The sequence below is a fragment of the Piliocolobus tephrosceles genome, chromosome 3 (genome assembly GCF_002776525.5).
Source record: "Piliocolobus tephrosceles isolate RC106 chromosome 3, ASM277652v3, whole genome shotgun sequence".
Taxonomy (NCBI): domain Eukaryota; kingdom Metazoa; phylum Chordata; class Mammalia; order Primates; family Cercopithecidae; genus Piliocolobus; species Piliocolobus tephrosceles.
Window position 1 is genome coordinate 25,109,845 of NC_045436.1, and position 23,248 is coordinate 25,133,092.

Consider the following 23,248-nt stretch of genomic DNA (forward strand, 5'->3'; position numbering starts at 1 on the left):
AAAAAAAAAAAAAAAAAAAAGAAAAAAAAAGAACCTCTTCAAGGAGAACTACAAACCACTGCTCAGTGAAATAAAAGAGGACACAAACAAATGGAAGAACATACCATGCTCATGGATAGGAAGACTTAATATTGTGAAAATGGCCATACTGACCAAGGTAATTTATAGATTCAATGCCATCCCCATTAAGCTACCAATGACTTTCTTCACAGAATTGGAAAAAAACTGCTTCAAAGTTCATATGGAACCAAAAAAGAGCCCACATTGCCAAGACAATCCTAATTCAAAAGAACAGAGCTGGAGGCATCACACTACCTGACTTTAAACTATACTACAAGGCTCCAGTAACCAAAACAGCATGATACTGCTACCAAAACAGAGTTATAGACCAATGGAACAGAACAGAGTCCTCAGAAATAATACCACACATCTACAGCCATCTGATCTTTGACAAACCTGACAAAAACAAGAAATGGGGAGTGGATTCCCTATTTAATACATGGTGCTGGGAAAATTGGCTAGCCATAAGTAGAAAGCTGAAACTGGATCCTTTCCTTACTCCTTATATGATAATTAATTTAAGATGGATTAGAGACTTAAATGTTAGACCTAATACCATAAAAACCCTAGAAGAAAACCTAGGGAATACCATTCAGGACGTAGGCATGGGCAAGGACTTCATGTCTAAAACACCAAAAGCAACGGCAACAAAAGCCAAAATCAACAAATGGGATCTAATTAAACTAAAGAGCTTCTGTACAGCAAAAGAAACTCTCATCAGAGTGAACAGGCAACGTACAGAATGGGAGAAAATTTTTGGAATCTACTCATTTGACAGAGGGCTAATATCCAGAACCTATAAAGAACTCACTCAAACTTACAAGAAAAAAACAAACAACCCCATCAAGAAGTGGGCAAAGGATATGAATAGACACTTCTCAAAAGAAGATTTTCATACAGGCAACAGACACATGAAGAAATGCTCATCATCCCTCATCATCAGAGAAATGCAAATCAAAACCACAATAAGGTACCATCTCACACCAGTTATAATGGCAATCATTAAAAAATCAGGAAACAACAGGTGCTGGAGAGGATGTGGAGAAATAGGAACACTTTTACACTGTTGGTGAGACTGTAAACTAGTTTAACCATTGTGGAAAACAGTGTGGCGATTCCTCAAGGATCTAGAACTAGAAATACCATTTGACCCAACAATCCCATTACTGGGTATATACCCAAAGGATTATAAGTCATGCTGCTATAAAGACACATGCACATGTAAGTTTATTGCAGCACTATTCACAATAGCAAAGACTTGGAATCAACCCAAATGTCCATCAGTGACAGACTGGATTAAGAAAATGTGGCACATATACACCATGGAATACTATGCAGCCATAAAAAAGGATGAGATCGTGTCCTTTGTAGGGACATGGATGCAACTGGAAACCATCATTCTCAGCAAACTATCGCAAGAACAGAAAACCAAATACCAGATGTTCTCACTCATAGGTGGGAATTGAACAATGAGATCACTTGGACACTGGAAGGGGAACATCACACACTGGGTCCTATTGTGGGGAGGGGGTAAGGGGGAGGGATGGCATTAGGAGATATATCTAATGTAAGTGATGACTTAATGGGTGCAGCACACCAACATGGCACATGTATATATATGTAACAAAGCTGCATGTTGTGCACATGTACCCTAGAACTTAAAGTATAATAATAATAAAAAAATACAAAATCCAAAAAAAAAAAAACGCATTTTGGAGAAAATAAAAATAAATAAATGAAAAAGTTAATGTAGTATAATGGTTGGCTCACGTTACTTTTTCGGACAATATTTTTGACACTATTTAATGAGGCAAAGTTTGCTAATGTGATAACCCTAGAAATTAAGTAGTTCCAAGCAGAAATTGAATGCTATATCCCAGCCCCACACTGGTGTCCCCTGGTTATAAGCTGTATACCTCTACTCACAAGGGTATTGGGACAATAAAGAGTAAAGAGATGAAACACAGAAACATAACAGGAAAAACAGCTCACAAAATATGTGTAATGCTTATGAATTTTAAAGTACAGCATCAGATCTGTGATACATGAAGCTCCCTATGTTTTCAGAATTGCATGTGTTACTTCACCACCCCACCCTTACCCAGACCATAAAACTTATTCTGTGGTGCCGGGCAAGATGGTCGAATAGGAACAGCTCTGGTCTGCAGCTCCCAGCAAGACCAACACACAAGGTGGGTTATTTCTGTATTTCCAACTGAGGCACCCAGTTCATCTCACTGGGACTCACTAGGCAGTGGGTGCAGCCCATGGAGGGTGAGCCAAAGCAGGGTGGAGTGTCGCCTCAGCTGGGAAGCACAAGGGGTGAGCTACCCCCCCTCCCCCCAGCCAAGGGAAGCCGTGAGGGACCGTGCTGTGAGGGATGATGCTATCTGTCTCAGATACTATGCTTTTCTCAAAGCCTTTGCAACCCACAGACCAGGAGATTCCTTCACGTGCCTATACCACAAGGGCCCTGGGTTTCAAGCCCAAAACTGGGAGGTCATTTGAGCAGACATGGAGCTAGCCTCAGGAGTTTTTTTTTTTTTCCATACCTCAGTGGTGCCTGGAACACCAGTGAGACAGAACCATTCACTCCCCTGGAAAGGGGGCTGAAGCCAGGGAGCCAAGTGGTCTAGCTCAGTGGATCCCACCCCCATGGAGCCTAGCAAGCTAAGATCCACTGGCTTGAAATTCTCGTTGTCAGCACAAGAGACTGAAGTTAACCTGGGATGCTCGAGCTTGGTGGGGAGAGGGGCATCCACTATTACTGAGGCTTGAGTAAGCAGTTTTCCCCTCACAGTGTAAACAAAGCCACCTGGAAGTTCAAACTGGGTGGACCTCACCACAGCACCTCAAAGCCACTGTAGCCAGACTGCCTCTCTAGATTCCTCCTCTCTGGACAGGGCATATCCAATGGAAAGACAGCAGCCCCAGTCAGGGGCTTAAAGATAAAACTCCCATCTCCCTGGGACAGAGCACCTGTGCGGGGAGAGGAAGGAGCAGAAAGCACTCTTTGCTCTGCAGTCTCCGCTGGTGATACCCAGGCAAACAAGGTCTGGAGTGGACCCCCAGCAAACTCCAGCAGACCTGCAGAAGAGGGGCCTGACTGTTAGAAGGAAAACTAACAAACAAAAAGGAATAGCATCAACATCAACAAGAAGGATGACCACACAAAAACTCCATTCTAAGGTCACCAACAGCAAAGACCAAAGATAGATAAATCCATAAAAATGAGAAAAACCCCATGCAAAAAGCCTGAAAATTCCAAAAACCAGAATGCCTCTTCTCCTCATAAGGATCACAACTCCTTGCCAGCAAGGGAACAAAATTGGACAGAGAATGAATTTGATGAATTGACAGAAGTAAACTTCAGAAGGTAGTTAATAACAAGTTCCTCCAAGCTAAAGGAACATGTTCTAACCCAATGCAAGGAATCTAAGAACCTTAACGAAAGGTTAGAGGAATTGCTAACTAGAATAACCAGTTTAGAGAAGAACCTAAATGATCTGATGGAGCTGAAAACAACAACATGAGAACTTTGTGAGGCACACATAAATATCAATAGCTAAATCAATCAAGCGGAAGAAAGGATATCAAAGTTTGAAGATCAACTTAATGAAATAAAGCAAGACAATATTAGAGAAAAAAGAATAAAAAAGAACGAACAAAGCCTCCAAGAATTATGAGACTATGTGAAAAGACCAAACCTACATTTGACTGATGTACCTGAAAGTGACAGGGAGAATGGAACCAAGCTAGAAAACACTTTTCAGGATATTATCCAGGAGAACTTCCCCAACCTAGCAAGAGAGGCCAACTCAAATTCAGGAAATAGGAACACCACAAAGATACGCCTGGAGAAGAGCAACCCTAAAACACATAATCGTCAGATTCACCAAGGTTGAAATGAAGAAAAAAACGTTAAGGACATCCAGAGAGAAAGGTCAGGTTACCCACAAAGGGAAACACATCAGACTAACAGCAGATCTCTCTGCAGAAACCCTGCAAGCCAGAAGAGAATGGGGGCCAATATTCAACATTCTTAAAAAAAGAATTTTCAAACTAGAATTTCATATCTGGTCAAACTAAGCTTCATAAATGAAGGAAAAATAAAATGCTTTACACACAAGCAAAGACTGAGGGACTTTGTCACCACCAGGCCTGCCTTACAAGAGCTCCTAAAGAAAGCACTAAATATGAAAAGGGAAAAGCAATACCAGCCACTGCAAAAACAAACCAAAATGTAAAGGCCATTGACACTATGATAATGACAGGATCAAATTCACACATAACAACATTAATCTTAAATGTAAACAAGCTAAATATCCCAATTCAAAAGCACAGATTGGCAAATTGGATAAAGAGTTAAGGCCCATTGGTGTGCTGTATTCAGGAGACCCATCTCATGGGCAAAGACACACACAGGCTCAAGATAAATGGATGGAGAAACATTTTCCAACCAAATGGAAAGCAAAAAAAAGCAGAGGTTGCAATCCTCGTCTCTGATAAAACAGACTTTAAACCAACAGAGATCAAAAAAGACAAAGAAGGACATTACATAATGGTAAAGGGATCAATGCAACAAGAAGAACTAACTATCCTAAATATATATGCATCCAATACAGGAACACTCATATTCATAAAGCAAGTTCTTTTTTTTCTTTTTTAATTTTTTTCTTTTCTTTCTGAGGCAGAGTCTCACTCTGTTGCCCAGGCTGGAGTGCAATGGCATGATCTCAGCTCACTGCCAACTTTACCTCCTGAGTTCAAGCGATTCTCCTGCCTCAGCCTCCTGAGTAGCTGGGATTACAGGAGCGTACTACCATGCCAAGCTAATTTTTGTATTTTTAGTAGAGACGGGGTTTCACCATATTCGTTAGGCTGATCTCAAACTAACCTCATGTTCCACTTGCCTTGGCCTCCCAAAGTGCTGGGATTACAGGCATGAGCCACCACACCCAGTCAATAAAGCACGTTTTTAGACATCTATAAAGTGACTTAGACTCCCACACAATAAGAGTGGGAGACTTTAACATCCCACTGTCAATATTAGACAGATCAACGAGACAGAAAATTAATAAGGATATTTAGGACTTGAACTCAGCTCTGGACCAAGCAGACCTAATAGACATCTACAGAATTCTCCACTTCAAATCAACAGAATATACGTTCTGCTCAGCACCACATCACACTTATTCTAAAATTGCCCACATAATTGGAAGTAAAACACCCCTCCGCAAATGCAAAAGAATGGAAATCATAACAAATGGTTTCTCAGACCACAGTGCAATCAAATTAGAACTCAGGATTAAGAAACTCACTCAAAATAGCACAGCTACATGGAAACTGAACAACCTGATCCTGAATGGCTACTGGGTAAATAACAATTTTAAGGCCGAAATAAATAAGTTCTTGAAACCAATGAGAACAAAGATACAATGTACAAGAATCTCTGGGACAGAGATAAAGCAATTTTTAGAGGGAAATTTATAGCACTAAATGCCCACAGGAGAAAGTGGGAAAGATCTAAAATTGACACTCTAACATCACAATTAAAAGAAGTAGAGAAGCAAGAGCAAACAAATTCAAAAACTAGCAGAAGACAAGAAATAACTAAGAGCAGAACTGAAGGAGATAGAGACATGAAAAACCCTTCAAAAAATCAGTGAATCCAGGAGCTGGTTTTCTGAAAAACTTTACAAAATAGATAGACCACTAGCCAGACTAATAAAGAAGAAAAGAGAGAAGAATCAGATAGACATAATAAAAACGATAAAGACGAGATCACCACTGATCCCACTGATCTAAGGAAGAAATCACCACTACCCACTAATTCCTGGTAGTACGATAAACATCTCTATGCAAATAAACTAAAAAAGTCTAGAAGAAATGGATAAATTCCTGGACACATACACCCTCCCAAGACTAAACCAGGAAGAAGTTGAATCTCTGAATAGAGCAATAAAAAGTTCTGAGATTCAGGCAGTAATTAATAGCTTACAAACCAAAAAAATCCCAGGATCAGAGAGATTCATAGCCAAATTCTATCAGAGGTACAAAGAGGAGCTGGACCATTCCTTCTGAAACTATTCCAAACAATAGAAAAAGAGAGACTCTTCCCTAACTCATTTTATGAGGCCAGAATCATCCTGTTACCAAAACTTGGCAGAGACACAACAACAACAAAAAAAGAAAATTTCAGGCCTATCTCCCTGATGAATATTGATGCCAAAATCCTCAATAAAATACGGCAAACTGAATCCAGCAACAAATTAAAAAGCTTATCTACCATGATCAGGATGGCTTTATCCCTGGAATGCAAGGCTGATTCGACATATGCAAATCAATAAACATAATCTATCACATAAACAGAACCAATGACAAAAACCACATGATTTTCTCAATAGATGCAAAAAAGGCTTTTGATAAAATTCAACACCCCTTCATGCTAAAAACACTCAATAAACTAGCTACTAATGAAAGATATCTCAAAATAATAAGAGCTATTTATGACAAACCTACAGCCAATACCATACTGAATGGGCAAAAGCTGCAAGCATTCCCTTTGAAAACTGGCACAGTACATGGATGTCCTCTCTCACCACTCCTATTCAACATAGTATTGGAACTTCTGGCCAGAGCAATCAGGCAAGAGAAAGAAATGAAGAGTATTCAAATAGGAAGAGAGAAAGTCAAGTTATCTGTGTTTGCAGATGATGTGATTGTGTATTTAGAAAACCCCATCATCTCAGTCCAAAAACACTTTAAGCCAATAAGCAACTTCAGCAAAGTCTCTGGATACAAAATCAATGTGCAAAAATCACAAGCATTTCTCTACACCAATAATAGACAAAGTGAGAGCCAAATCATGAGCAAACTCCATTCACAATTGCTACAAAAAGAGTAAAATACCCAGGAATCCAACTTACAAGGGATGCGAAGGACCTCTTCAAGGAGAACTACAAACCACTGCTCAAGAGAATAAAAAAGGACACAAACAAATGGAAAAATATTCCATGCTCATTTAATGCTATTCTCATCAAGCTACCATTGACTTTCTTCACAGAATTAGAAAAAGCTACTTTAGATTTCATAAGGAACCATAAAAGAGCCCATATAGCCAAGACAATCCCAAAAAGTTCAAAGTTAGAGGCATGATGCTATCTTATTTCAAACTATACTACAAGGCTACAGTAACCAAAACAGCATGGTACTGGTACCAAAACAGATATATAAACCAATGGAACAGAACAGAGGCCTCAGAAATAACACCACACATCTACAACAATCTGATCTTTGAAAAATCCAACAAAAACAAGCAATGGGGAAAGGATTCCCTATTTAATAAATGGTTTTGGGAAAACTGGCTAGTCACATGCAGAAAACTGAAACTGGACCCCTTCCTTACACCGTATACAAAAATTAATTCAGGATTGATTAAAGACTTAAACGTAAGACTTAAAACAATAAAAACTGTAGAAGAAAACCTGGGCAATACCACTGAGGACATAGGCATGCACAAATATTTTATGATGAAAACACCAAAAGCAAATGCAACAGAAGCCAAAATTGACAAATGGGATCTAATTAAACTAAAGAGCTTCTGCACAGCAAAAGAAACTATCATCAAAATGAACAGGCAACCTACAGAATGGGAGAAAATTTTTGCAATCTGTCCATCTGACAAAAGGCTAATATCCAGAATCTACAAGAACTTAAGCAAATTTACAAGAGAACAAACAAACAAACAAACAAGAAAACCCATCAAGAAGTGGGCAAAGGATATGAACAGGCACTTTTCAAAAGAAGACACTTATGTGGCCGACAAACATGAAATAAAGTTCATCATCACTGTTCATTAGAGAAATGCAAATCAAAACCATTGTGAGATACTATCTCATGCCGGTTAGAATGGTGATCATTAAAAAGTCAGGAAACAACAGATGTTGGAGAGGATGTGGAGAAATAGGAATGCTTTTACACTGTTGGTGGGAGTGTAAATTAGTTCAACCATTGTGGAAGAGAGTGTGGCAATTCCTCACCATCTAGAACTAGAAATATCATTTGACCCAACAATCCCATTACTGGGTGTATACCCAAAGGATTATAAATCATTCTACTGTAAAGACACATGCACATGTATATTTATTGGAGCACTATTCCACTTTTCACATAGCAAAGACTTGGAATCAACCAAAATGTCCATCAATGTTAGATTGGATAAAGAATATATGGCACATATACACAGTGGAATAATATGCAGCCATAAAAAGAATGAGTTCATGTCCTTTGAAGTGATATGGATGAAGATGGAAGCCATCATTCTCAGCAAACTAACACAGGAACAGAAAATCAAACAGGGCATGTTCTCACTCATAAGTGAGGGTTGAACAAAGAGAACATATGGGCACAAAGAGGATAACATTACACACTGAGGCCTGTTGGGGGGTGGAGGGCAAGGGGAGGGATAGCATCAGGAGAAATACCTAATGTAGATGATGGGTTGATGGGTGCAGCAAACCACCATGGAACATGTATACCTATGTAACAAACCTGCACGTTCAGCACATGTATCCCAGAACTTAAAGTATAATAATAAAAAAAAAAAACTTGAAAAAAAAAGTCATGATAATTTCTGTTTCTGAGACAGGCTGTTATTTAAATTTACTTTTATGAATTTATAATGTTGAAAGTGATATTACCAAGGTGGCAGAATAGGATTTCCTCCCATCACTGAAACCTCAATTAAACAACCATCCATTCATTAAAAAACAAATAAACAAACAAAAAAATCCTTCGCAAGATTTAAGGAATCTAGTGAAAGATTGCAGCATCTGGGTGGAGCACAGAAATAAGAAAAGATGCATTGAAGAGGATAGGAAGGATAGTTTTATATTATCTGCATCTGCTCCTCTTTCAAGTCTGGGTAATACAGAGTGGAAAGTGGAGAGAGATACCCTGTGCACAGGGGAAGGAACGTGAAGTAACCACCTACCTTTGCAAGAGTCCGTAACACCATGCCCACTCCAGTGGACCTGGTGTTAGGTCAGTCTTGCAGCCCAGGCTCCAGTTTGGCCTCTGCAGCCCCAGAATTCAGCCCCATCTCAGCTGCATGACAGCTCTTGCAGACCCAGACCCTAAGCACACCACAGTGCCAAGCTGGCCCCTGTGAACCCAGGCTTCAGGCTGGTCCACATGACACCAGGCTCTAGGATAGCTTCCATAGACAGGACTAAGGTGTACCCATGAACTCAGTCCTAAGCTGGCCATGCAAACTCAGGTTAATGGCCTGCCCTAAAATCAGATCTGCCCCCATGGATCCAGGATCCAGCCCTGCATGGACCCAGGCTTGAGAACCATCTGCACAGACCCCAGGGTCTAAGCCCATCGCTATAGAGTCAGGCTGCAGGCCTGTCCCCATGGATCCAGTCAACAGGTCCACCTCAGTGGATGCCATCTCCAGGCTGGACCCCAGGGATGCAGGATCCAGACCTATACCTGAGGGCCCAACCTCCAGACCTGCCCCTGGAGACACAGTGCCAGACCCACCCATATGGACAAAAGCTCCAGACCTTCTCCAGTGAACCCAGACCATAGGCTAGTCCCTGGGTACTCAGGTGCTACACGAAGACACAAGGGAAATGCATGCGCACCTCCACAGTTGTCTCTGTAGCTTTCTCCTTTCCAGATAGCTGCCTTAATAATTCCAGCTGTCTTGGTCTTCCTGAATTGCCTCCTTGACTCAAGAAAACTACCAGTCTTTGTTTGGGTCTCTCTTTCCTGCATTGCAGGCCAAAACCCCTCTTCAGGCCGTAAACTGGAGCATTCTTAGATCTTACCTTATTTCTTTCCTTTACCTTAACACTGCCTGTTGTGCTATGTCTGAAAACTGTTGTTTCATGTATTTTGTCCACTCTTACAATTATTTCAGTGGGTGTGAGGGGGATACATATCTAGTTCCTGTTATTGTTTTAGTTTTTTTTTTTTTGGAGACGGAGTCTTGATCTGTCGCCCAGGTTGAAATGCAGTGGTGCGATCTCAGCTCACTGCAACCTCTGCCTCCTGGGTTCAAGCGATTCTCCTGCCTCAGCCTCCTGAGTAGCTGGAGCTGCAGGTGCACACCACCACTCCCGGCTAATGTTTTTGGATTTTAGTAGAGATAGGGTTTCACTGTGTTGCCCAGGCTGGTCTCAAACTCCTGAGCTCAGGTAATCCACCCACCTTGGCCTCCCAAAGTGCTAGGGTTACAGGTGTGAGTCACTGTGCCCAGTCCCTGTTACTACTTAATGGGTACAAATGAAAGGTATGGGACAGAGGTTTTGATGGGATGTGGGAGGAGGCTTGTGATATTATGTTATTAATATATCTAGAACATGAGGTAAGAATATACAATACAATTTTCTTTAAAAGTAAAATCCATTTTAAATGTTTTTTCAAACATATTGATTCTTGACTTTTATGTCTTATGTCTTATGTGAACTATAGGATGATTACAGTTGGTAACTATTTGTACCATTAAGTAACTTATTTTTTGTTTTAGCATTTTCTTCCAGTGTTAATTAAAATAATATATTGTGATATTTTTGTTTCATTTCTTTAGTCATGTATTTTAGGAGCAAATTTAAAATGTTTGAAATAATTGTACTTTTTTCTGTTAGAAACATTTCCTTTAGGTATAAACATATTCCATATATTTTAAACCACTAAAACTATTGAGGTATGATCTGACAGTATATAGTTATATTATCTAAACAAGATGCCTAGGTCAATTGTGTATAATCATATGTAAACTCCAAATTCTCCAGGAAATACTAGCTTTGAGGCACGAGTGAAATCACATATCTTTATACCCTAATTCCGTTTTCTCAACAACACCCTTCTTGTTTAAGCAATGGCTCAAGATATTTCTCGGCTCTTTCTAGGAATCCCTAAAGATGTATCTCATGCATGCCTATAAACCAACCTTATTCCAGTGAAAGATCTGCATATAGTCCCTCATATAGCATCTACCATTTTTGACATCCATAGTGCATAAAGTCACTCTATAAAGCCACTCTGCTGACATGGCTGATGGCATCTATAGTGGAAATAACACGGTCCTAGCTAAGGGCATTGTCTTGTGATTCGTAGAGTCATAGCGTGGTGCTGGTTTCTGTGCAGAGGCAGGGAGAATGTGCTTGGAGTTTTTCTCAAACTTTTTCTCAAAATACAGCACTTTCTGGCATTTATTCTTCTCTTAGAATCTTGTCAAGTATTTTATGAAAATAGTCCTATCAGCTTCTAGCCTTTACTTTTGTAATTAATGTGGTTCAAACCGGTCCAAGGAAGCCTGATGGGTAATAGACGTAGTTCTCTTAATTATCCTTTTTCTTTCTCCTCAGGGACCCTTGGCCTAGCCAAAGTAATGCCACTTTCTACAGTACAAAATAACCTCCTCCCTGTGTATTAAAGTATACAAATTATATACTGAAAGAGGATGGTGCTATTCCTACCAAGAAGTGAAATTGCCAAGATACTTTTAGAAAATAGATACCAGAGAACGTTTGAACATTATGACATTTCTAGTCTCTGATAAAACGTAGATAATTTAATTCTATCTTTGAAAAATAACATATATCAATGAATGGGTCATTTTCTACATCTAGATTGTATAGTTTGCTAACTTTCCCGAATAAATAATGATCCATTGTCATAAACGCATTATAGGTATTAACCTACTTAATCCTCACAACAAGCTTATGCATTGTGCACATTATATTTCCATCTCACAACTTTGCCTAAGTTTCCATAGCTAGGAAGCAGAAAAGCCAGGATTACACCCATGTTTTTCTTGCCGTATTTTGCCCCTTTAAGGAGGGAGTTAACTCTTGCAAGGTTTAAGTTGATTATAATTTTGACTCCACTTTGAACACTTACATTCAATGTATTTTATATTTTGTCCCATACATATTCAAATATACATACATATATACACATATATATGATGCTGGATATTTAAATATTAATCTATTACACTTGAAAATTATACAAGGATATATTAAAATATCACTGGCATATGTTGCATGTGTGTATTTAGTTTATTGGTGTCTGTTTTCCTCAAAGTGGCATAGACACAGATCTGCTTAAATTAAGTTCATTCCAATGTGCCTAATTCTAGACTAGAATAATGAACCATGCAAATGTTTTCTCAAATACATTACTAATTTATATGAGTAGATGAGTAGATCTTTTTTTTTTTTTTGACGGGGAGTCTCTCACTGTCACCCAGGCTGGAGTGCAGTGGCGCGATCTCAGCTCACAGCAAGCTCTGCCTCCAGGATTCATGTCATTCTCCTGCTTCAGCCTCCCGAGTAGCTGGGACTACAGGCACTCGTCACCACGGCCAGCTAATTTTTTTGTATTTTTAGTAGAGATGGGGTTTCACCGTGTTAGCCAGGATGGTCTCAATCTGCTGACCTCCTGATCTGCCCACCTTGGCCTCCCAAAGTGCTGGGATTGCAGGTGTGAGCCACCACGCCCGGCCGAGCAGATCCTTTTGTTTAAACAGTTGATCTACCTAATCGGGTCATTCTAATTCTATATGTTAGAACTAAAAGGGTAGAACAGGAAGAGCTGTGTGGCATTTTGCACTTTACTGAGATATGAGTAGTATTGGTGCCCTGGTGTCAGAGCCAACTGTAAATAGATAATTTTTTTGCGCTATTTTATAAACTTACCTGAAAAGTGTACTCTTAGTGGGAGAATATTGCCTAAGACCATCCTATGGTATCTTCAGTGTATGATATCCTTACCACTCTATAACTATAATTGAAGAGGCTCTTTTAACCTGGAATCTTCTACCATTAAACAACTACTTGTTTCCTTGTGTTAATGCACTGGTGTTCAGTTAGTGTGCCAGGTTATGGAAAGATTTGGAAAGAGTTTTACTAAGGGAAGAGTGAACTATTCAGACCTGAGTAGGGTGTTGTAGTGTGTAATGTGGAGGCTTTGAGTGTTCAGCATGGTAGGATGGTCAAAAGAAGGGATAAAGATGAGGAACAAAAGAGGGAAGCATGGATGATACTTGTTTCAATATTTTATCACATTTGGATAAACTGTTCATAGCTGCATTCTGGAGTGTCTGTGTTTCATTTTTAACTCCCTTTACTTATTGTTACATATTTTAATCCCAAACAGTATTTCACGTGCCCCCAAATGTCCCTGATAGTCATTTACTACCCTCTTTAGTTCTTTGTTAATTTAGATTTAGATTTAAAAATTTTTCTCAGCTTCCCAGTAGGATGTTCGATGAGGCCTCATTTTAAATATTATAGGTCTTAAAATTTCATTTCAAGTCAATTCATTAAGTAGCCACCAAGTGTTAATAATTAAGTTATTTTTATGCTTTAAAATTTTTAAATATTGTATAAACAGACTATACTGAAGCGGATGAGAAATGACTTCTATAGAGTCCTTTGCAATAAACAATGACCAATCACAGAGTAATCTTTGTGGCAGAGGATGGTTTCAGGAAGTGACATGGTCTTATCTTGTGTATGGAACAGAGCCATCCATACAGTGTATGAACAGGCTAAATGCCACCACTGCAGTGGGACTTTCAGAAGGTTCAACTTTTCTGCCTGGTAAGGCTTTTAACTGTGTGATTCTCTAGATAGGCCTAATTCCAACTTGGTCTATAATTTATTCAGTATATTTAGACATGGTTCTGAATACACATATTCTAGTCCTTTTTCTCTGTGATGTTTTTATTCCTAAGCAATTTGACGTATTCAGGGTAAGGTACATGTTACTGTAGATTTATGATAATAAAAAATTGATTAAATGACTTCTTATGATGAAATGGATGAACATTTGTCTTTCTTCAAATTATAGTCACTTTTGCCCTTATACAAGGGGTCTTCAAAAAGTTCATGGAAAGTTCACATTATAAAACAACTATGTATTGAATTCATATTTTTTTTTTATGCTAAAATAAACTCATACCGCCTGTTACAACATGCCTGAACAGGATCTAGTTTAAGGCACCAAGAAGGATACAACATCAGGGCAACACGAATTCTGCAAAAATTTAAGCAAGAACAAACATCAAATTTGTGTTGAAGCCTGGGTGGAAGAATGGTGAAATCATTAATACTTTATAAAAAATTTATAGGGACGACGTTCCAAAAAGGGTAGCAGTTTACAAATAAATAACTCATCTTAAGAAGGGGTCTGATGATGTTGGAGAAGAAGCCTGTAGCAGCAGACCATCCACATCAATTTGTGATGGAAAAATTAATCTTGTTCATTACCTAATTGAAGAGGACTGATGATTCACAACAGAAAGACCAACACTGTAGACAGCTCAGTTGATTCAGCTTACAAAATTCTGACTAAAAAGTTAAAGGTGAGCAAACTTTCCACTTTAAGGTGGAAAGGGGAAACTTTCCATATTATGGGTGCTCGAACTATTGCACCCAGATCAGCTGCAGCCAAGAGCAGAAATTTTATTTGAATTTTGAATAAGTGGGATCAAGATCCTGAAGTATTTCTTTGAAGGATTATGACAGGAAATGAAACATTGCTTTACCAGTAAGATCCTAAAGACAAAGCACAATCAAATCAGTGGCTACTAAGAGATGAAAATGGTCCAGTCAAGGCAAAGGTAAACCAGCTAGAGCAAAGGTCATGACAGCAGTTTTTTTGGATGCTCAAGGCATTTTGTTGTTGACTTCTGGAGGGCCAAAGAACAGTACCATCTGCTTACTATGAGTGTTTTGAGAACGATAATCAAAGCTTTAGCAGAAAAATACTTAAGAAAGCTTAATCATAAAGTCCTTCTCCATCATGACAATGTTCTTGCTCATTCCTCTCACCCACAAGGGTAATTCTGAGAGAGTTTCAATGAGAAATGATTAGGAATCTGTCCTACAGTCTTTATTTGGCTTCTGACTTCTTTTAGTTTCTTGATTTTTAAAAATCTTTAAAGGACACCCATTTTTCTTCAGTTAACAATGTAAGAAAGACTGCATTGACATGGTTAAACTACCAGGATGCTTGGTTCTTTCAGGATGAACTAAATGGCTGTTATCATCACTTACAAAAGTATCCTAAACTTGATGGGGCTTATGTTGTGAAATAAAGTTTACATTTTTATCTTGTAATTCCATGTTTTCTGCAAACCTTTTGAAGCCCCCTCATATATTACACATAACAAATGTGCAACCAAAATCAATATAACAGCTATATCCGTAAGGTAACCAGTAGGGATTTACCATGTGTGGAAGACACAGAGATGAGCCACACAGGTCCCCATTCAAGAAGGAGGGTGGCCAGCTGACAGCCTCCTGTTATTAACTTCTTCAGGTCTGTCTCAGCTTTAGAGTTAAGGTCATTCTATTCTTGAGGTAAGCCCAGCCAATAATTGAGCAACACTGTGGAACAAGGACCTAACCATTTCCACCTAAATGTGATTTTTTTAATGAATGGCTTTTGCTCCTGCTGTCTCATGGCTCCCCTTGCTTGATCCTGCTTCCTACCTTTTACCTTCATAGGTCTCACCACCAATAAGTCTTTTATATGACTAACTCAGTCTCAGCATCTGCTTCCTGAAGTCAGGACCCAATTACCATGATAGGATTATTTAGTTCACCTTAAGCTTTGTTTTTTCATTGTTTTCCAGTTTCCTGCTGGAAATGTAGGCATTGAAGGGAAAAAGTAGAATAATTCAATCTTCTTAGAGGACTGTTATTATGGCACCTCCTCCCTCGGCCTCTGGTTGTATGAAGGGAGTGAAACCAGTTTCCAGAAATACACCTATCCTTTCTTGGGCTAAACTTCAATGCTATAAAATGAGGGTGGAAATTTGCAGGCCATTAAACTCAAATTTAAGCTCCATCTTTTCCCTTTCATTAAAATAGAAAAACCAAGGAAGCCTGTGTTTCCAGCTTGATAAAATAGCCTGCTGCTAATTGGTCATTTTCATAAAAGAAAGGGACTTGTAATCATATAAGCTTCAGCTGTTAAAAATGTTGCTTCACTAACCATTATACATTCCCGCTCTAATGAACTCTTCTACTTCTCTATGTGCTAGAAGATTGATTTGGGTCATTTAAAGTCAATTCTATGAACCTTTAAACATGCAAAATGATGTTAGTACCCTATCCTGTGGCTTCTAAACTTTAAACTAGGGCTGAAATGTTTTTTATTGGGTTAATTGGCTTAAATATGAAATTTCTAATTACCAAGTGCGTGTAGTATAGAGGGGAAAAAAAGATAAAATGCTGCTTTTGTAGAATAAGATAAAGCTCTTTACGGTTTCAGCTGGCTAACTGTTGAGAAATTCAATAATATAACAGTAAGAGACTCAGGAGATGCTCTTCTCCCTGGAGCATCTTCCTTCTCTAGTTTTCTTTTTTATTTCTTTTATTTATTTATGTTTTTGAGGTGGAGTCTTGCTCTTGTTGGCCAGGCTGGAGTGCAGTGGTGCAATCTCAGCTCACTGCAACCTCTGCCTCCCGGGTTCAAGTGATTCTCCTGCCTCAGCCTCCCAAGTAGCTGGGATTAGAGGTGCACACCACCACATACAGCTAACTTTTTTTGGTATTTTTTAGCAGAGATAGGGTTTCATCATGTTGGCCAGGCTGGTCTTGAACTCCAGACCTCAGGTGATTCATCTAACTTGGCCTACCAAAGTGCAGGGATTACAGGTGTGAGACACCGCACTTGACCTCATTCTCTTTATTTCTAAAACCATTATGGAATTTCCCCCATAACAGAATTTAAAAAGGCTAGATCTGAAGTCAACCTATCTAGATTCATGTCACAACCCTGCTCCCTACTTGTTATGCAAAGATGGACCCATTTAAATTTCTGGTCTATGACAAAGAGGTAATAGAGAACCTGATTTCTTCACAAGGTGGCTGTGATCACCAAATGGAAAGATGTGCATGAAAATACTTTTTAATCTCAACACATTTTAGAGTGGTAGAAAAATGTTATTATTTTGTCTATATTATCAAATCGACAAAACATAACTGACATATTTTGAGAAAACAGGTATTCTGCAAGGAAAACAAGGCAAACATTTACTATCAAGACATAATCATAATTGTAATCACAAACAAAAGGATAGTTTGGAAGGGTATAGAGTGACTGTGACTAAAATGTATCAATTTATGCACATTTGAGTTTTGTCCGTAGGATGTGCAGACACTCGTTTTTGTGCCATATTCATTTGATAGATGACTATGCATCTCTAAATTTTATACACATACATTTGTATGTATTTAAGAACTTTTTATTTTTACATAATATACTCTTGCTCACGTACTTATATACCATCATGCATCACTTAATGAAAAGAACATGTTCTGAGACATGTATCATTGAGCTATTTTATTGTTGTGAAAACATCATAGAGTATATTTACACAAACCTAGATGATATAGACTGCTGCACACCTGGGCTGTATGGTATTGCCTATTGCTCCTAGACTAGAAATCTGTATAACATATTACTGTACTGAATACTGCAGGCAATTGCAACACAATGGTAAATGTTTACATATCTAAACATGTCTAAACATAGGAAACATACAGTATGGTATTATAATGTTATGGAATCACCCTCCTGTATGCAGTTCATCGTTGACCAAAACATTGTTATGTGTGGCATGATTGCATATGCAAATTATATTTTTTCTTCTGATTTTCTTCTCCTCTACCCCTTCCCTTTTCTCTTTCTTTTGCTTCCTATTTTTGGTTAAGAAATAACTACTTGAGTCATGTGTGGCCACACTTGTCAAATTACACAGCAAGAAGTCCCTTTCATGGCCTAACTAGAGCCAGCTTTGTTTTCTTTCAGGACTGCCTTTCCCGCTAACAACCCCTCTTCTGCCCCCTGGAGCTCATTTGTCTCGCTGTGGTGTTCTGTTGCAAAGTAAGTCTGAAGTTATTAAGAAAGGCAGTGACAAAATGCCAACAGGAACATCATATATAACACACAGGGTCTACTATAGAAAAATCACTGGAAATGCTACATAGGCACAAGTCACTACATTAAAACAACATATTTTTGTTTGATCGAGAAATACTTTTTGAGCATCTATTTTGTGCCAAGAAGTTTTAAACTATTAATATTCCATTGTAGCTACCCAACAAGGGGAAGCAAAGATAAGAGATAATCATTATCCCATCACTAATACATTTGGTTTTCTCTGTTTCAAGTAAAATGAATATACTCACTTCATTAAAATTTCAAACATTACACAAGATTGACATAAAATGAAATAAAAAGATCTTATCCTTCTTTCCAAAATTTTCATTAACGTTCCTCAGAAGTAAATAGTCTTAACAGTTTACTGTACATCCTTTCAGAATACTTATGTATTTATCTACCATATAAGTCTCCTTGCAATGCTGTAAGAAAATGCCATAGACTGGGTGATGTAACAACAGACATTTGTTTCTCACAGTTTTGAAGGCTGGGAAGTCCACTCTCAAAGTCCTGGAAAATTTGGTTTCTGGTAAGAGCCCATTTTCTGGCCTGCAGATGGCTGCCTTCTTGCTTCTCACATGGTAGAGAGAAAATAATTTCTTTTAAAAATTTTTATCATATTTTAAGTTCCAGGATCCATGTGAAGGATGTGTAGGTTTGTTTAACAGGTAAATGTGTGCCATGGTAGTTTGCTGCACCTATCAACCTGTCTCCTAGGTATTAAGCCCAGCATGCATTAGCTATTTATCCTGATGCTCTTCCTCTCTCTGCCCCCTGCAACAGGCCCCAGGCCCCAGTGTGTACTATTGCCCTCCCTATGTCCATCTGTTCTCATTGTTCATTTCCCACTTATAAGTGAGAACATTTGGTGTTTAGTTTTCTGTTCCTGCGTTAGTTTGTTGAGGATAATGGCTTCCAACTCCATCCATGTTCCTGCAAAGGGCATGATCTCATTCATCTTTATGGCTACACAGTATTCCATGGTGTATATGTACCACATTTTCTTTGTCTAGTCTATCATTGGTGGGCATTTGGGTTGATGCCATGTCTTTCCTATTGTGAATAGTTCTACAATGAACATATGCAAACGTGTATCTTTGTAATAGAATGATTGCTATTCCTTTGGGTATATAGCCAGTAATGGGATTGCTGGGTCAAATGGTATTTCTGGTTCTAGGTCTTTGAGGAATCACCATACTGTCTTCCACAGTGGTTGAACTAATTTACATTCCCACTAAGTATAAAAACATTCCTGTTTCTCTGTAGCCTCCTTAGCATCTGTGGTCTCCTGACTTTTTAATAATTGCCATTCTGATTGTCATTAGATGGCATTTCATTGTGGTTTTGATTTGCATTTCTCTAATGATCAGTGATGTTGAACTTTTTTTAATATGTTTGTTGGCTGCATAAATATCTTCTTTTGAGACGTATCTGTTCAAGTCATTTGCCCACGTTTTAATGCATTTTTTTCTTGGAAATTTGCTTAAGTTCCTTGTAGATTCTGGATATTAGATCTTTGTCAGATGGATAAATTGCAAAAGTTTTCTCCCATTCTGTAGGCTGTCTGTTCAGAGAAGATTATTTGTTTCTCTCTTTCTCTGCTCCCCTCACTTCTTATAAAGCCGCTAGTCCCATCAAGAGGGTCCCATCCTCATGACCTCATCTAATCCTAACTTCGCATCTTTAAATACCATCACAATAGGGAACAAAGCCTCATATGAATTCGGTGGGGGACATAATTCAGTTGGGTGTGTGTATATACATATGTATGCAAATATGTGTGTGTATATATAGTAATTTGAATCATATAAAATTTGTTAACCAATGTGATTTTTTACTTTAGCAATTTTAACTTGAGTAATTTTCATTGCATAAACAATGCAATAACAACATTAAGGGAGATTAAAAAAACTAAAATAACATTACCCATATAGTTTTCTTTATTAATATTCTTTTCCATTTTTTCCATGTAAATGTCTATTTTGCACAGTTATAATTGTAGTGAACAAATCCTTTTAAATTCCATGTTTAAAAATTGACATTGGTGTAAATATTTTTCCTGTGATTATTTGATGTTAATAATTGTCATAATTGCAAGTATGTACAGTATTTTTTATTCACTCCTGTTGATAGTGGATTGTTTTTCTTATTTCAACTGGAAATGTGGTTATAAAATGCATTACTTACTAGTTAAAGTAGTATGAACATATGCATATATCACTACAAGTGTTCTGTTACTAGCTATATGACTTAGAATAAGTTTAGAACTTAACTATGCCTAATTTTTCTCATTTGCACAGTGAGTCCAAATAATATACTTATCTCTTTCCCAAAGTTTAATGAGAGTTATACCTCATAATACATTTTAAGCCCTTAGACTATTCTTTAGTCTATGTTGAACATAGAGCATATGTTCAACAAGTGGTTTATTAAGTAAAAATATTAACAAATGTGTTTTACAATGATTTAACATGTTTAAAATGTTAGACATATGGTTAAATCAAAATCAGATGATTGGGGGCCCACAAACCTAATTATCAACCAAAATATAACTGAAATACTTTCTGCAAAAAATCCAATCTATTAAAGTTGTTTTTCTTTTTAATAGCACCACAGTAAAAGATGAATAGGCTAGGCATGGCTCACTCAACTTTTCCCATTAATCAGAAACTTCCATTGACTCAGGTGATTGCTGACAGCTATTTTCTGAATATTTACAGAAGACAGTGAATGGATGACCTACCGAAAATATCATTCGTGAGAAGGCATCATTTAGTGCAGTGGACCATGAAGAGTTTACTCTACTTAGCAAAAAAATAACGCTCCCAGGGCTGTATCTTTACTGATGATGAAAAGGGAAGTCTGTATGCCGAAAATGCTGACATTCCAGATGGATGGATGTCTTATTTCAAAGTTCTCCTGAACAAGCCATGAAGAACAGCATTAGCTGACCCTCAGGGTATGATTGACTTTGCTACACAGAGCAGCAAGAGTGACCTCAATTCCATATCCATCAGTGAGATTTATGACCCAAATGTAAAAAGCAAAAAATGCATTAAATGCTAATGGAATATACAATGAAAATCTTGTAAGAAATATACACATGCATGATGCATGCACACATGTATGTACGTGGATATATTTATTCCATTATAGCTTTGCCAGGAAGAAGAGCCATTGGTGTATGAATCTTCCTGATCCAGAAGTGATTGAAAATTATGAGGAAAAATATATTTAAAATCATGGCCTCATCTTCCTTTTGATGCTTGTAATGATCCTGAAAGATTCTCTTAATGTTTTTTGTTGAGGAGTGAGTCTGAGTAGGTTGAATTTATGCATAATCATTTTATGGTTGAGCAAAATTTTATGTTCCTCTACAGCCATCCAAGAGAGACTGGGATTTCTTCCAGGGCTATCCCAGGCTTCATTAATTTTAAGGCCACCTTCAACTACGCAGATCATAGTTACTTAAGAAGAATTCTTATACCATAAGGACAAATAAATTTTCTATTGGATATTCATGCATTTGATTCTATTCCAAAAATTATTGGGTATATTTTATGAAATTCTGGGGACTGATGCCAAATTGAACACATTCAAGGATGGGATAATCTAGCTTAGGAATAGTTTATGCAAAAAACATTTGAGTATATTCTTCATCATTTTTTCCTGCTGGAGTTAAAATAGTAACATAAAACTTGAATAATGCCATTTGCAGCTTAAAGAAAGTCAGAAGTAGAAATTGGGTTTAGAATCAGATATCTAATAGTCTAAAAACTCTGGTCGTATATTCACAGAACTCGGAAAAGAAGATAAAGAAAATTTATTTTTTTTGATAAAGATTTTTGGTTTATAGAATGTTAGGCTTTCACGGAGCCTGAAAATCACCAGCTCCCACCTCACCCCATCTCCCACATCTCTCATGGTATTTTTGTCATATGATCATTCATCCAACCTCTGCCTATATCCTAGGCAGTTCCACAGTTGGAAAGATCTAGTGGCTGAAATTGTTGATATGGAGACAAAAATTCCTCCCCAAAGTGCTTGCTAATTGTTTCTGGATCTGTCTCTGAATAGGTGAGAAGATTTGTTCCTCTTGTTGACTGATGGTTTTTATACATTTTAGGAAAATGATTGTGCTCTTCCCTGGTCTTGTTCAGGCTAAGCAGAGTTAAACCCACAAACTTTGGAGTCCAATTGAGATAAGATTCCTCCTTGCCCCTTCCTATTTTTGTGATCTTATGGAACCTTTCTTAGTTTCCCTTTCTGTAAAATAGCTATGAAGCAACTGACCTTCTGTAGTTCTGAGGATTAAATAACAATGGGAGCTCTTGACAGATGTTAGCTACTATTTTTATTTTTTCAACCATTCTTATGTAACATAAATCCTTAAGAGCTAGAATAGATACAGATAAGTTTGATTTGAATCCATTTTTTTAAAGCAAACACGTAATTCCTGGAAATTTCTGGAAGTGTGTGTGTGTCTGTGTCTATGACTGTGTCTGCATCTGTGTGGGGTGCAGTTGTGTTTCTCTGGCATCTCTGGCTCTGGCATTTTGTCTCCACTGAAGTTTTGCTTTTTGTTTTGTCTTTCTTCCTAAATAGTCAATCTAAGCATGAAGTTTAGCCTCTTTGACTTGATGGACATGCACGCGCTCATACCCACCCACACCCACACACCCATGTCAAGTCTCTGAACATACAACAACTTTGATAAAGGGTTGGGAGATTAAAAGAACTTTATTTTGCAGCACATGAAAACTTAAAATTCAGTATCTGACATTTTTATTCTAAAACATTTTCTCGCATCAGCTACATGTCTTTTTGCCACCTCTCTTTTTTCCTCTTCTTGCTCTCCAGACCAAAACTACCAAAATTCCTCTGAGAATATCTTCCCTAATTAAAATAATAAAAGTCGTAAGACTTAACTGGTTAAAATCTAAGAATAGTAGTGATCAGTTTGTCTCTAATTAATACTTTCCTTTTGGGGTGGATCTTATTCCTTCATAAAGATTCCATAACAAAATAATGTAATTCTGTAGAGAGCTTTCTTTCTGCACTGCCAATTTGAGAAGGCAATGCAGCTATTTACAGAAGATCTTTAAACAAGAGCAGTTTTTATTACTTTGAAATCGCTTGCAGATGTTATTCACTATCTTTGCAGTTGCCATAAGATCAAAACTCAGATATGGCACTTGTTACAGCCATCTGT